General features: G+C 33.5%; 1 long non-coding RNA gene across 1 annotated transcript in view; it reads right to left on the reverse strand.

Moving 5' to 3' along the window:
- Positions 1–11,129, reverse strand: part of LOC102005164 — a 46,110-nt gene extending 34,981 nt beyond the window's left edge. The window contains exons 1-2 of the long non-coding RNA XR_261533.2: positions 11,049–11,129; positions 2,869–3,043 (exon numbers count right to left, since the gene is read on the reverse strand). This is a non-coding gene — a long non-coding RNA (uncharacterized LOC102005164). The remainder of the gene's footprint in view (positions 1–2,868; positions 3,044–11,048) is intronic.
- Positions 11,130–12,492: the final 1,363 nt, after the last annotated feature.

Genomic DNA, 12,492 nt, shown 5'->3' on the forward strand with positions numbered 1-12,492 from the left:
TTCCTGAGAAACTATTTTGTAGATAACAATATGTAAAACAATAACCATTGATAATTTCCTACCATTTTGTCTGTAATTTGCTAAGTCCCCCCTATTATTATGTTATCCTTCTTTAATCTTTAAAAAAAAAAGAAATAAAAAAAGAAAAGAAATAAAATTTTAATCTCATCTTCCAAGAAATTCAGTAGCTAATATCTGTAACTGACAATTAGAAAGTATCAGTATAGACATGTTATTTAGAAAATGCAAGAAGTTAATCAGTTGAAAGCAGTTACCTTGGGGCTGGGGATTTAGCCCAGTGGTACAGTGCCTGCCTGACAAGCACAAGGTCGTGAGTTCAATTCCTGGTACCAGAAAAAAAAAAAAAGAAAGAAAGAAAGAAAGCAGTTATCTCTGGGTAACAGGACTTGGGATTATAGGTAGTGAGAAGAGTAGAGAAGAACTGATCAATCTTCCAAAAATGTATATTTAATATTTGACAAAAATTAAATATGTAAGTAAAATTGAAGAAAAAAAAGTTTTCTCAATCATCTCTAAATTTCTGCTTTAGTATCCTTATACTGTAAAAATATTTAGCTTTATTGTGATTATCAGAGAAAATATATCAGTTTTACAATAGAAAAAAAATTTTTTTTTGTTTTTTCTTTTTTCTTCCGGTACCAGGAATCGAACTCACGACCTTGCGCTTGTCAGGCACGCGCTTTTGCCACGGAGCTAAATCCCAGCCCCAGAAGAAATATTTCAAAATTATAAATTTAACTTAGTAACACTTCCTTTTGCTAATATTCAGAGTTTTTCCACTCACAAGGGAAATCGAGCTTTCACACGAAGTAAGGAAACACTCGGTCAGGCGGCAGTGGTTCAGCACCCACAGGTGAAATGCTAGCTCAATGACTAATTATGCCCCGAAAATTTCCAGCTGAACGTAAGCGGAGAATCTGCGTAGATTGCAAAGCGACAGACCAATGAATAATATTCAGAAAAGACTTGAAGTGATCAAGAAAATCATCATTACATTACTGTAAGAAACACAAGGTGCATTTCACTGAAGACTTTCGGATCACTGAGTAGGGTAAGAAACAATCAGGAAAGAACACAGACAACGGTGGACCTTCTCCCCTCTTTATTCCTTCCTCCTTCCCTCCCCGCCTCCCTCCTTTCTTCTGTCTTTGCTTTCCGCCTTATTTTATCTGTAAAAAGCAAGTGATGGAAAGCTAGTTCTTAGTAAGTAAAAAGGCTTCTCCTCTGCAAACAATTGTTTCTGGTTCAGGATTCAGCACGAATCAATCTTAGCTGAGGAGCGGAGAGGCAAACGGGATTTACTAGCTGCTTTTCTGATGGCTGTAGCCTCCAGGGCTTACTATTCTTGTTGAAACTGTTTCGGACTTGTACTTTCTAATGTTTCTCACTAAATTGATTATTGCCTTTAGAAGTAATTTCATGGCTTTTGGAGTACTATAGCTTTATCTTCCTAACCTTCATGGTGCTGTGAAGGATGGGTCTCATTTCTTGTTAATTTTGATTCTTCTTTGAGGTCATTCTCTCACTCTCCAAGGAAACCATCAGGAACAGTTTTTATTAGTCTTACACATCATGACACCTCTGGAGAATTTATACTGACTAATTCATCTTTCTTGACAATCACCAAAATAAATGGTAGCCTGAGCAGTTGTTTTATTTCTGTGAACTTATTCTATTTCAGAGAAATAAGTAGTCATAAAGACCAAATAGACCAGGATTTCCTATTTCCAATATTATATCTAATGGTCAATTTTAAATTATTTTAGTTTTAAACTTCTTAAAATAACAGTTTAATCCTACATTATTTTATCTGACCTATTCCTTTCTTTTCTTATGTGACAGAAAAGAGAAATAGGAACACAGTTCACTAGAATTATAGTCTAGGCTCTGGTCCCCATTATACATATGACTTTACACAACTGACAGAAGTTTTCTGAGCCTCAGTTTTATCTTATGTAAAGTGTAGGAAACCAGGGGGCTGGGGATTTAGCTCAGCAGCACAGTGCCTGCCTGGCAAGCACGAGGTTGTGAGTTCAATTCCCAGTACCAGGAAAAAAAAAAAAAGTGTAGGAAGCCATGTTTTATGAGATTGTGCTCTCAGTATGAAGCAATATCTCCCCAATGTGAAATCTTCAAACACCAAGTTTACTCAAGTACATTTCACCTTCCATATATTAAAATGTGTTTGGAAGATAATGCCCAAAGTCTCTCAGTTTTTAAAAAAATACCTTATTGTGAAGTACTTTTTTATATATACACAATAAGCAGCAGTCTAGTATATACCTGAATCACAGAACTGTGAAACAAGAACTGAGGATAGGTTAGAAGCAGTAGATTCTTCTGCTTTTCCTTTAAAAACCAGTTTTCATGGTCTAAAATATTTATTATCTGCCCTCTACCAGAAAAAGAGTCCAATTCCTAAGAATTAAATGAAGAAGCAGGGTAGGAAACACAAGTCATCTTTACAGAGAATTCCAAATGTTAAATATAAAAGAGAAATAAACTATCACCATTAGAATTCAACAGTAATAATTGTTGCAAGTAAGCCTCACTAATAAATGCTAAAGGTAGTAGAAAAAAATTATAAAAATAGGATATTTGCATGCCCTGAAGTATAATGTATGTAACGTATATACTTAATGTAGAGCTCTCAATATACATTGCTAGATTGCGTTATCATATTTACACATAATTTTTATACTCCTCTTCCAGCTCAATTTTTCTCTTGAGAGTAGGCTAGACTGAATTGCTCATCTGCAAAGAATAGAACATGTAAAGGGAAAAACAAGGACCTGACTGTAGAGAAATCTCACAGAATCTCATGTAAGTGATCAAAGGTGAGCTTACCAGTAATACTGCATGTTGGTATCGTGTGTCTGTGACAGAATGCAAGGTGAAGGGCACTATGCGTCTGTCATATTCCTCCCATAAGTCCATCACAGTCATGAGAAAAAGATCAGATAAGCTCAACAACTGAAAGATGTTTACAAAATACTTGACCAGTAGTCTTCACAACTCTGTCCTGAAAAGCAAGAAAATGCTTAGAAAGTCCATAAACAAGGAAACCGAGGAGACACGATGCTTACACACATTGTAGTATTCTGGGTTTTATTGTTGAGCAGAAAAAAAGAATACTAATGTTCTTAAAGTAAATATCTGCTAAGTGGCCACTTCATAGAATGTAGAGGGAATATTTACAGTTCTACAAGAAATCAATTCATTAAGAATAAGTAGAAGATTGGAACATACACTTCACTAAAAAAAAAATATTAGCAGAAACTAAGCATAAGAAACTGTTTAATATCATTAGTCAATAGAAAAATGTAAATGAGAACAATAATACTAACTGCTCTACACCAACTCAAATGGCTAATATTAAAAGGTTGATATGGAGCAATTGTAACTCTTGAACACCATCTGTGGAAATATGAAATTATATGAAAATATGAAACAATAAGACCACTCTGGTCATAGTCATCAGCTGCCATTATGATCTAACAATTCAATTACTAGTTACCCAGAAGAAATGAAAACATATGTTCGTTTTAAAAAGCACTTAAATGCTTTGGGTTTTTTTTTTGGTACCAGGAATCGAACTCACGACCTTGCGCTTGCCAGGCAGGCGCTGTGCCGCTGAACTAAATCCCCAGTCCCCTTAAATGCTAATGCACCTGTGTTAGTTGCAGCCAGAATTGAAAACAACTCAAATGTCCATTAACTGACAAATGGATTTATAGATTTTTTTTTTATTTTGAAGAGAAAAAAACTAACAACACAACAACAATGAAGACAAAATCAAAACAACACAAAAACAACAGTAACGGTATGTGACCTCAAAACAAACCGATAGGAATTAGCAATGGTTGCTACATTACATACTGTTATCTTCAACGAAATTGCTCAGTCCACCCAATGTAAAAATGTAAGATTAATTAAACAATAAAATACAGTAACAAGTAATAAAAAATACATTGGAAATGATACAGAGTATTATTCAGCTATAAAGAAAGGTAAACTCGAGGCTTTTATAGGTAAATGGATGCAACTACAGACCACACTCATCAGTGAAATAAATCAGACCTGCATGTGTAAACACTGTATTTCCTCCCTACTATAAGAACCTGAAAGAGTAAATAAAATCTGAAGTGTACAATAGGTATTGTGAAAGGGAAAAGAAACTGTTCAAACAGAATTTTATGTATCTATTCAGCATAATACATTGCAAAAAAAATCTACTGATAAATGCAGAAACATAGATAAATGTCTAAAGCACTATGCTAAATGAAATTTCAACATAGAACACTACATGATGTGTTACTCAATTTCTATTAAATGTCTAGGAAAAGTTTATTGTGAGAGAAATCAAATCAGTGGGTGTTAGTAGCTGTGGTTGGTGAGAGGGTATTGATTGATAAAAGGCATAGGGAATTCTTTGGTGTAGCAGAAAAGTTTTATATTATGAAGAGTGTCAAATTTCATTAAATTTTATACTCACTGGTGAATTTCATTTTGTGTAATTCCTATTTCAAAAAATTTGATAAAAAATTATTAAAAATGTTCAAGTGGATCTTAGGTTCTAAAGATTTGATTTATTTTAGGAGAATTTACTTTAAGAGAATATCATTGAAACACCTACATAAACTATTGGAAATATTCAAACATATTTTTTTGCTCACAGTATACTTCAGACAGCTGCAAGCAATTTAGTGCTTGTGAAAATGGAAGAACTTAAAAAAAAAAAGAAAATGGAAGAACTTGTTTACTTACTGAAGTGCATAGACATGAGATTATAGACAGATAGTATTAAAACATTGTGGAGTAGTTAGTTTAATATACTAGCCTGATTTTCATACAGCATGCTAAAACCCTGAGACAGTTTCAGAATGATGTTTAACAAGCAAATATTAAACAAATTTTAACTTCTTAAAGATCTGTGAAACAAAAATGATAGTGAATATATTAATATTCAAAAATAATTATAAATTATTATTCCTTTTTAAATATGACAGATTGAAAGAAGTTTTAGCTTTATGTAGGCATAACTCACAATGTTGGATTAAGTCTGTAATATGAAGAATTCATACATGTAAATAATATAAAGTGATTACCATAGCAACTTAATTAGTACCTCTAACATTTCTTATTGCCATATTTATATTTTGGTATAGATGCTAAAATCTCTTCTAGCAAATTTCTAATATGCAGTTCAATATTATTAAAAGTAGCCACTATACTGTACATTAGATCCTCAAAATTTCTTAAAACCAAAAGTTCTTACTCTGACTAACATCTTTCCAATTTCCCTACCCACCATCCCCTGGAAAACACGATTATACTGATATCAGCATTAAATTAGTAAAACATAAAAACAAAAACAAAATAACAGCACTTAACTAAGTTCCACTGCAAAGAAGAAAAACAGTCATAAAGATTGTAGCTGTTTCTAATTTTGCCATTTTTCTTTGAAAAATGTATGTTAAAAGGAAATGAAAAACAGTATGTGGATGGAATGGTAAAGAATGATCTGCTCTTATATGAGAATAATTCAAGACAGAGTAATAACATGCTCTGAAGCTGAAAATACTCTGAGGTTAAAAAATAAACTGTTGAAGTATATATTTTTGTTTCATTATAATTGCACCTAGAGTAAAATAACTTTTTCTAACAGCAGAATGTGTCTCTTCCCTTTTTGTTCTGCCTTGAAAAAATGTCTATAAACGTTACTAAAACATTCAGACGTATGTTAATTTCTTACTGAATTTGAATTATGCAAGAAAAAAAAGACACCTCATGCTCTTGGCAGATAAATGTGAATTGTTCATTCACAATCCAATAGACAAAATAAGCTTTTGTTTACCAGGGCAAATTATGTCTGTTTAGGAAGTTTATCCCTGACATACTTAGTCAGGAAGTTCTAGTGACTACCAGAATGCTCTCACCCTATCATAATGCGCTGTTTACTGAATCACATGTCTCTTAATGAGTAATGCTGAGATTGAGCCAGAACTCAGCCCAAGCCTAACTTGATCTCCAGGATCACCCTGCACTCTAATAAACCTTTACTAATTGCTATTGCTTCCACACTGTGACTTACCTGAGAACAGATACTTGATCACAGGATCCCTCTGTACCTGGCATCTAATACTCCCTAGCTCATTTCCAATACTCAATAATAGGTGGCTGTACGTATTGGTATAATATGCTTTTCTGACTGCTTTTACACTGTCCCGTTAACTCTAAGGGCATTTTCAAGCCAAAGCTGCATGCTATACCATAAGAATTGGTTTTTTAAAGTTTAAATAAGTTCAGTGTTTGTCTCTCCTCCAAGAAATTACACCCTTCTACTCCAACAACAGCATGATAAAAAGGAGCAGAGGTGGAAACCCAGTGTCCGTGAAATGACAGCAAATGTAAGGGCAGAGCCAATGGTACAGCACAGGTCCCAGACGCAGGGAAATGCAGAGAAAGGACGCCCTCAGCTGTGTGTCCTTGACACTGCTGGTGGAATCTATGGCTCTGTAAGCATGTCATGATGAAGTAGAAAAATAAGACATTTGTTTACATAAAGGAGAATGGAAAGACAGAAAGCTGTGAGAGCCTTAGTCCCATGCTTTATTTGGTAGAAGGTCTGAAAGCAAAAGCATAGGAATAAGGCGCGTTTGAAAGGGATTGTCGTCCGTTGGTGGTGAGTCTGTAAAAAGAAAAGAAATTCAGTCTGGAGGGCAGTCATTTGTCCTGTGTTGCAGCATTCAGCATGGTCACTACAGCAGGAGTATACCAGTGTGAGAGAGAAAAGACTGACCAATAAAACTGTCAATCCAAAGAAAGAAGGAAACGGGGGACACAGAACAGACAGGGCACACAAAGAGCCTGTAGTAAAATAGCCAGTGTAAGGCCAAACACGCCAGTAGTCACACTCAGTATAAATGGATTAAATGCTCAAGTTAACAGATGAAGATTGTCAGACAAAAGCAAAAATTTGTAAGATATATTTCACATAAAAATGCAGAAAATAGGGGGCAAAGGTATAACAGCTAACGATAAATTAAACCTAGATAAAATGGAAAGAAGGAAATGATAAAGCTAAGAACAAGGAATATAAAAATAGAAAGCAAATATATAAAAGAAAGAATAAAATCCAAAAAAGTATTTTTTTCCCATACTGGTATTGAATACAAGACCTCTGTGCTAATCTATTTCTGCAGCCTTTTCTTGTGTGTCTTTTTTTTTCCCATTTAGAGACAGGGTCTCACTAAGTTGCTAAGTTGTCCAGGTGAATTTTCAGCACAGTATCTGCCTCAGCTTCCAAGAGTCCTTGGATTACAGGTGTGTTCCATTGTACCTAGCTAGAGATTCTTTGAAAAGACTGATAAAAATTGCAACCCACTGATCAGACTGAGATAGAGAAAAACAGAGAAGTTGTCAATAGCAGAAATAAAAGAGAGGTAGAAGACCCATAGATCCTACAGTAAACAAAAGATCATAAAAAGTTATTATAATTAACATTGTGATCAGGAAAGTAAGATGAAATGGACAAATTCCTAAGTAAGGAAATATAAATACAAGTCAAGGAATGGTAAAATTTCAACATCTGAGTGGCCCTGTATCAGTTAAGGAACAGCAAACAAAGATTATTCGAGTAGACAAATGAAAGAGGAAAAAAGAAATTTATTCAACACAATTCTTAATCATTAAATCTTAAAATATTTATGTTAAGATTGAGGATAAACCAAAAATAGAGTGAGAAAGTTCAAAAGCATGAAGAGGTTAGACACATATAAAAGAAAATTTTAAAAATTCAAGTATATCTGAAACTACTGAGCTAAATTCAATTAAAATAAAGTAGAAATTTTGTATAAAATGGGTGATTCTCTAGGAAAATACAGATTGTCAAAATGAACTCAGAAGATATAGAAAATCTAGACTAACTGCAAAAAAAAAAAAAAAAAAAAAAGTGAACCTTTCTACCTAACCCCCAGTAAAATATTATCTTCAGTTTGAAATTGTTTCCTAGGGGAATTCCAGAACACATTGATAGAATACATAAATCTAATACAATGTAAAAAAGTTCCTATGCATATAAAAGTAATAAAGTTTTCCAAATTTTTTCACAAAAAACATAACATTACTAAAAATCTTCCAATGAAGCAAATAAAACATAAGGCATGTAACATTTTTGTCTATAGATATTGATGCCAAAATTGTAAATGATACATTAGAAAACTGAACATTTAAAATAATGTCTGGCATACATTCAGTACTCAAAAAATATTGAATAAATTAACAGACACAAAATAATTCTGAAAATCAGTCTATGATTAAAAACAAAAATGAAATAGTATGATAGCATAACATAAAAGATCCCAATAAATGAACTATAGTAGGGTCAGAAGTTAACCAAAGACAAATATTCATTTTTAAAGAAAGAAAACATTTCAAATTAGGAGAACAGTTAATTCATATTTACTGGTGTTTTAATAGCTCAGCGACCATTTAGGTTAACAGAATATCATTAAGCTGACTTTCATACCTTAAAACAAAATAATCTCTGATTAATTTTTAATTTTAAAAGAATAAGAACCCAAAATACTAAAAACTCATGGTAGAATTTTTAGCTATTTGAGATATGGGCCAAGTTTTGCAAATTAACATAAATCCTAGAAACTGTTAAAAAAATTAACTACAAAATTCTTTTATAGTGCCCTTATTAAAGAAAAAACACACAAACCAAAACAAAGGAAGGGAATACAGTTTGAATCTATATCGCAAACAACGTGCTAGTTTTGTGCATATATAGTGAGTTTTTAAAAATAAAAAAGCAACCAACAACCTAGTAAACTACAAGTATGTGATCAGTTATAAAAATACCTTCAGAGGACTAGGGGTGTAGCTCAGTGGTGGAGTGCTTGCCTGACATGCACAAGACCCTGGGTTCTTTTCTTTATTATTTTATTTTAAAGAGAAAAGAAACAAAACAGCAACAACAAAGACAAAAACAAAACAACACAAAAACAATAAAAGTAATGTAGGATTTCAAAGCAAGATGATAGGAATTAACAGTGGTTGTTATATTACATACTGTTATCTTCAACAAAGTTGCTCACATTACCAGATGTAAGAATGCAAGATTGATCAAACACTTAAGAGACTAGCTCTATCCCCAGCACTGAAAAAAATAGTTGAAAATAGCTCAACTGAATTCATAAGAAAATGTAATTCAACTACAATAACATGTTATTTACCCACTAAATTGGCAAGTATTGAAAAGATACCACACTAAATTAAGCAGACCAGAAAAGTGGTGGCACCCTCATACACTTCATTGGAAGTAGAATTTGGAATAACTTCCGTGTATTATCTATTGCTACACAAAATTATCGACTAAACCATAAAAGTTTAAAACAATAATAAACATTTATTTTCTCCAACACTTTCTCTGTCAGAGATTTTGGAGCACTCAGATTGGGCAGTTTTAGATCAAAGGCCCTTAGGAGGTAATCAGGACAGCAGCCAGGGATACACCCCTGGGAAGGCTCCACTGACTTTAAGTGGTTCACTCATAAAGTGGTCCATGTGTGTAACAAGCAAGCTGGTACAGCTATTGGTGTTCCTCTGTATGTAGGCTTCTCCTGGGGCTGCTGAGAGGTCTCATCATATTGCAGCTGGATTCCCCTTAGTCAGAGATCCCAAGAAATGAAGGTGGAAGCTGTGATATCCTTTTTGGCCTTAAATACTATAGTCACATAATATAATTTTCTCAGCATCTGCACTACCCAAGGTGGGAGGAAATTATACAGGGACGTATGTTTCAGGAGGAAACAATCACTGCAGGTCATTTTGGGGGTGGCATGCACAAGAAACAACTTGGAAAATATGCATATAAATTTTGAAGCTGAAGGCCCAGGAACATAGCTCAATGGCACAAGTACCTTCCTGGCAAGTGCAAGATCCTGAGTTCGATTCACAGTACCAAAAAAAAATTTTTTTTGAAACAGAAATTCTACTTCTATTTATTCTCCAGGTAAGTACTAAGATGTATACAAGAATGTATTCATATAAGCATTTTTAGCAATTGCAAAAAATAAAATAATTAAAGGTTAGTTAACAGATGTCTGATCAAGTATAATACATCCATACAATATAATTTATATGTATTTTAAACAAATTGAATACCTCTAATTTGATAGGATCCTCAAGAAAGTAAAAATAATACTGCCTTAAGGAAAAGAAAGCAGTAACTAGGTGATAAGAAAAGAGAAATTTATTCTTAAATAAGCACCCTTCTGTACCTTTTGTAACAATGTAAAATAATTACTTTAAGGGAGTAAAAACATTTATAAGAAAGGGTTCTAATCTTTGTAAAACTTCTACTTATTCCCCAAGAAAATTTGAGTTGGATTTCAGTGAGCCTTTATAGCTTCTTTTTGTCTTTTTGAGAGCTATTAATCAATTTCATACTATGAAAAAGTAAAATTTTATAACAAAATAATAGGAAGATAACACTAGTTAATACACCATGCATCATTATATTCAAAGTAGTGACTCAGAGTACAAAACATGGATAGAAAATATCTGTCTTACAGAAGAACAAAATAGAATATAGATAAATAGGAAGTAAGAAGTTCAAATTAATTTCCCGTTACCTATTTTGTTGTTACAAAAATATTTTAATATAGATGCTAAATTGTTTCATTTATACTACTAGTTTCTCTTAGCTCATTGTTTTTAACATCATCATTTAACTTTCTATTCAGATTTCCACTTTCTCAATTGTGCTTATTTTGTATTTCCTTGTTTGGCTTATTTTGTCTCCCCTAGTGTTTATATTCCCAATATTAAGAAAATAGAAAATCCGCAATGAGTATTCATTTAAATCAAGATTTCTCAACCTCAACGTTATATTTTGGGTCAGATACTTCATTGTAGGTGGATGTCGTGTGCATTGCACGGTACTTAGCAGCCTTCCTGACCTATTCCTACTAAATGCCGGAAGCATATCTTAACCAAGTCATGAGCAACAAACATACCTCCAGATACTGTCAGATGCACCCTGGATGGGAGGAATCACCCCGGGTGGACAGCCACTGATAATGATCCGAGCAGTGCTGAGAAGCAGCTACAAAAGTTAAAGATGGGTTTTCCATGCAAGTTTAGCACAAAGTTTCTATAATAATGTAATATGTACCATCAGTGAGACGGAATAGTGGAACTATAACATGTTGTATACTATGAGCTAAGCAGAACTATGCAATATTTCTGTTATTGTTGACTTATTACCCTTAACTGTCCCTCTTGTTTTATATTTGGTTGACCTTGCACAGGAAAGTAAAATATTCAGACTTCCTCTTTAGTGAAATTTTATGATTTGCAACATGAGGAACGATAGCTGATACGTGAAATTTATCATTTTCTTTCTCTTTTCTTCTAGATGACTGTAATGATAGTAAAAATTGATTATCAGAACACCAAGGCTATCATTTGGAGTAAATACTCTGTCCTTTGGTGCAGATCGCTTCATCAAATAGAGATTGTACTGTATAAAGATTAATTACACTAGCCAAAGAGTTAGTTCTGGATGATTTCTTTTAATTGATAACCAATGGTTTACAAACTAGAAGTTATCATCTGTGAAATTAGATAAAGAGCCTTACAGTGCGAGTAATAGAGTGACACAAAGGATATCTAAACTAGATCACTGTCATCTCACACAAAGCTGTAATGGGGAGAAAAAACCTCCTTAATACATGGATGAAAAAATTAGCACATTTGTCCATAGGTTTAAAATTGTCATTTTGTCACCAACGGTCTTTGCAGTAGGAAGAGCATTCCTCAGCTCTTTCCCAGTCCACTTTTCTCTATGTTAATTCCCTTAAATGAAGAAGAAATGGGAAAAGGAGAGAAAAAAGAGACAAAGAGAGAAGCTAAGCAGGAATGGAAGGAAATCTGTCTGTGAGACAATAAAATCACCACAGTCCCCAGTCTACAAGATAAAATTGACCTATTCATCTACTTCTACATCTGTCTTTCCTTAATCCCACCAAAATATCATTTAATCAACATCTACAAAGCCCATTTTGGAAAATACTTAAGAAATATAATAAACCAAGTGACAGTTTTCATCCTGCCTTCATTTTGTAATTTAAATAATGTGTTATAAAGGACCATTATAGACACACTTCCTCATGGTGTTCAGTAAAAATTTTTGCTTCTTTGTTTGTTTTGCTATTTTTGGTTTTTCTGTTGTTGTTTCGGGGATTTTTTAGACAGGGTCTCACTATGTAGTGCAGGCTGGTCTTGAACTCACTATGTAGTCCAGACTGGCCTTGCAGTAATCTTCCTGCCTCAGCCCTCAAAGACATAGGATTACGGGTGCCTACCACCATGTCTGGCCTGCTTCTTTTATTTTTAAAGTATTTGGTACTGTTTTCTCTTATATATCTTGATATCTGAAAATCTGCCACCAAATGCCAA

The sequence above is a fragment of the Chinchilla lanigera genome, unplaced genomic scaffold, assembly GCF_000276665.1.
Source record: "Chinchilla lanigera isolate Chin_1 unplaced genomic scaffold, ChiLan1.0 scaffold00031, whole genome shotgun sequence".
NCBI lineage: Eukaryota > Metazoa > Chordata > Mammalia > Rodentia > Chinchillidae > Chinchilla > Chinchilla lanigera.